The sequence below is a fragment of the Lolium rigidum genome, chromosome 7, assembly GCF_022539505.1.
Source record: "Lolium rigidum isolate FL_2022 chromosome 7, APGP_CSIRO_Lrig_0.1, whole genome shotgun sequence".
Taxonomy (NCBI): domain Eukaryota; kingdom Viridiplantae; phylum Streptophyta; class Magnoliopsida; order Poales; family Poaceae; genus Lolium; species Lolium rigidum.
This window is the reverse complement of record NC_061514.1, coordinates 76,286,781-76,291,350: the sequence shown is the minus strand read 5'-3', so window position 1 is coordinate 76,291,350 and position 4,570 is coordinate 76,286,781.

Here is a 4,570-nt window from a genome sequence, read left to right as displayed (position 1 = left end):
GGCGCGGCCCCACCCCCGGCCGCGCCGGCCTATGGTGTGGGCCCCCGTGCCGCCTCTTGACTTGCCCTTCCGCCTACTTAAAGCCTCCGTGACGAAACCCCCGGCACCGAGAGCCACGATACGGAAAACCTCACCGAGACGCCGCCGCCGCCGATCCCATCTCGGGGGATCCGAGAGATCGCCTCCGGCACCCCGCCGGAGAGGGGAATCATCTCCCGGAGGACTCTACACCGCCATGGTCGCCTCCGGAGTGATGAGTGAGTAGTTCACCCCTGGACTATGGGTCCATAGCAGTAGCTAGATGGTTGTCTTCTCCTCATTGTGCTTCATTGTTGGATCTTGTGAGCTGCCTAACATGATCAAGATCATCTATCCGTAATTCTATATGTTGTGTTTGTCGGGATCCGATGGATAGAGAATACCATGTCATGTTAATTATCAAGTTATTATACATGTGTTGTTTATGATCTTGCATGCTCTCCGTTTCTAGTAGAGGCTCGGCCAAGTTTTTACTTTTAACTCCAAGAGGGAGTATTTATGCTCGATAGTGGGTTCATGCCCGCATTGACACACGGGACAGTGACGTGAAAGTTCTAAGGTTGTGTTGTGCTGTTGCCACTAGGGATAAAACATTGGCGCTATGTCCGAGGATGTAGTTGTTGATTACATTACGCACCATACTTAATGCAATTGTCTGTTGTTAGCAACTTAATTCTGGAGGGGGTTCGGATGATAACCTGAAGGTGGACTTTTTAGGCATAGATGCAGTTGGATGGCGGTCTATGTACTTTGTCGTAATGCCCAATTAAATCTCACTATACTTATCATGTCATGTATGTGCATTGTTATGCGCTCTCTATTTGTCAATTGCCCGACTGTAATTTGTTCACCCAACATGCTTTTATCTTATGGGAGAGACACCTCTAGTGAACTGTGGACCCCGGTCCATTCTTTAATACTTGAAATACAAATCTGCCGCAATACTTGTTTTTACTATTTTCTCTCGCAAACAATCATCTTCCACACAATACGGTTAATCCTTTGTTACAGACAAGCCGGTGAGATTGACAACCTCACTCGTTTCGTTGGGGCAAAGTACTTTGGTTGTGTTGTGCAGGTTCCACGTTGGCGCCGGAATCTCCGGTGTTGCGCCGCACTACATCCCGCCGCCATCAACCTTCAACGTGCTTCTTGGCTCCTCCTGGTTCGATAAACCTTGGTTTCTTTACGAGGGAAAACTTGTCGCTGTGCGCATCATACCTTCCTCTTGGGGTTGCCCAACGAACGTGTGAAATACACGCCATCAAGCTCTTTTTCTGGCGCCGTTGCCGGGGAGGAAAGGTAAAAGGCTCTCATACTACGGTCTCAGGTAAAGTATTTTTCTGGCGCCGTCGTGTGTGTGCTCGAAGCTATTTCCTTTAGATCCTGCAATTGCATCTTTTTGTTTCTTGTCTACACTAGTTTGGCATAATGTACAAGAGTGAGCTTCTTATTCTATTTCCTGATTTAAAACATGGATTGTTTGATGCGAAAATTAAAAAACCTATGAAATCTTCTTTGCATTCTGGTAGTAATATTAGTATGAACGCTTTGAACACCATTGTTGATAATGATATAGAAAGTTCTAAGCTTGGGGAAGCTGGTTTTCATGATATTTTTAGTCCCCCAAGCATTGAGGAGAAAATTTTCTGTGATGATACTTTGCCTCCTATTTATGATGATAATGATAGTGGTCTTTTGGTACAACCTACTATGGAGAGTAAATTTTGTTGTGATTATACTATGCCTCCTACACTTGATGAGAATAATAATGATAGCTACTTTGTTGAATTTGCTCCCACTACAACTAATAAAATTGATTATGCTTATGTGGAGAGTAATAATTTTATGCATGAGACTCATGATAAGAATGCTTTATGTGATAGTTATATTGTTGAGTTTGCTCATGATGCTACTGAAAGTTATTATGAGAGAGGAAAATATGGTTGTAGAAATTTTCATGTTACTAAAACACCTCTCTATGTGCTGAAATTTTTGAAGCTACACTTGTTTTATCTTCCTATGCTTGTTACTTTGCTCTTCATGAACTTGTTTATTTACAAGATTCCTATGCATAGGAAGCATGTTAGACTTAAATTTGTTTTGAATTTGCCCCTTGATGCTCTCTTTTGCTTCAAATACTATTTCTTGCGAGTGCATCATTAAAACTGCTGAGCCCATCTTAACGGCTATAAAGAAAGAACTTCTTGGGAGATAACCCATGTGTTATTTTGCTACAGTACTTTGTTTTATATTTGTGTCTTGGAAGTTGTTTACTACTGTAGCAACCTCTCCTTATCTTAGTTTTGTGTTTTGTTGTGCCAAGTAAAGTCTTTGATAGTAAAGTAAGTACTAGATTTGGATTACTGCGCAGAAACAGATTTCTTTGCTGTCACGAATCTGGGTCTAATTCTCTGTAGGTAACTCAGAAAATTATGCCAATTTACGTGAGTGATCCTCAGATATGTACGCAACTTTCATTCAATTTGAGCATTTTCATTTGAGCAAGTCTGGTGGCCTAATAAAATCCATCTTTACGGACTGTTCGTTTTGACAGATTCTGCCTTTTATTTCGCATTGCCTCTTTTGCTATGTTGGATGAATTTCTTTGATCCATTAATGTCCGAGTAGCTTTATGCAATGTCCAGAAGTGTTAAGAATGATTGTGTCACCTCTGAACATGTTAATTTTTATTGTCCACTAACCCTCTAATGAGTTGTTTCGAGTTTGGTGTGGAGGAAGTTTTCAAGGGTCAAGAGAGGAGGATGATATACTACGATCAAGAAGAGTGAAAAGTCTAAGCTTGGGGATGCCCCGGTGGTTCACCCCTGCATATATCAAGAAGACTCAAGCGTCTAAGCTTGGGGATGCCCAAGGCATCCCCTTCTTCATCGATAAATTATCAGGTTCCTTCTCTTGAAACTATATTTTTATTCGGTCACATCTTATGTGCTTTACTTGGAGCGTCTGTGTGCTTTTGTTTTTGTTTTTGTCTGAATAAATTGGATTACATCATGCTTGTGTGGGAGAGAGACACGCTCCGCTGGTTCATATGAACACATGTGTTCTTAGCTCATAATATTCATGGCGAAGTTTCCTCTTCGTTAAATTGTTATATGGTTGGAATTGGAAAATGATACATGTAGTAATTGCTATAATGTCTTGGGTAATGTGATACTTGGCAATTGTTGTGCTCATGTTTAAGCTCTTGCATCATATACTTTGCACCTATTAGTGAAGAATACATAGAGCATGCTAAAATTTGGTTTGCATAATTGGTCTCTCTAAAGTCTAGATAATTTCTAGTATTGAGTTTGAACAACAAGGAAGACGGTGTAGAGTCTTATAATGTTTTCAATATGTCTTTTATGTGAGTTTTGCTGCACCGGTTCATCCTTGTGTTTGTTTCAAATAAGCCTTGCTAGCCTAAACCTTGTATCGAGAGGGAATACTTCTCATGCATCCAAAATACTTGAGCCAACCACTATGCCATTTGTGTCCACCATACCTACCTATACTACATGGTATTTTCCCGCCATTCCAAAGTAAATTGCTTGAGTGCTACCTTTAAAATTCCATCATTCACCTTTGCAATATATAGCTCATGGGACAAATAGCTTAAAAACTATTGTGGTATTGAATATGTAATTATGCACTTTATCTCTTATTAAGTTGCTTGTTGTGCGATAACCATGTTTGCTGGGAACGCCATCAACTCATTGTTGAATTTCATGTGAGTTGCTATGCATGTTCGTCTTGTCCGAAGTAAGGGCGATCTACACTGAGTTGAATGGTTTGAGCATGCATATTGTGAGAGAAGAACATTGGGCCGCTAACTAAAGCCATGATCCATGGTGGAAGTTTCAGTTTTGGACAAACATCCTCAAATCTCTAATGAGAAAAGAATTAATTGTTGTCAAATGCTTATTGCATTAAAAGAGGAGTCCATTATCTGTTGTCTATGTTGTCCCGGTATGGATGTCTAAGTTGAGAATAATCAAAAGCGAGAAATCCAAATGCGAGCTTTCTCCTTAGACCTTTGTACAAGGCGGCATAGAGGTACCCCTTTGTGAAACTTGGTTAAAGCATATGTATTGCGGTGATAATCCAGGTAGTCCAAGCTAATTAGGACAAGGTGCGGGCACTATTGGTACACTATGCATGAGGCTTGCAACTTATAAGATATAATTTACATGATGCATATGCTTTATTACTACCGTTGACAAAATTGTTTCATGTTTTCAAAATCAAAGCTCTAGCACAAATATAGCAATCGATGTTTTTCCTCTATGAGGACCATTCTTTTACTTTCAATGTTGAGTCGGTTCACCTATCTCTCTCCACCTCAAGAAGCAAACACTTGTGTGAACTCGTGCATTGATTCCTACATACTTGCATATTGTACTTGTTATATTACTCTATGTTGACAATTATCCATGAGATATACATGTTACAAGTTGAAAGCAACCGCTGAAACTTAATCTTCCTTTGTGTTGCTTCAATACCTTTACTTTGATTTATTGCTTTATGA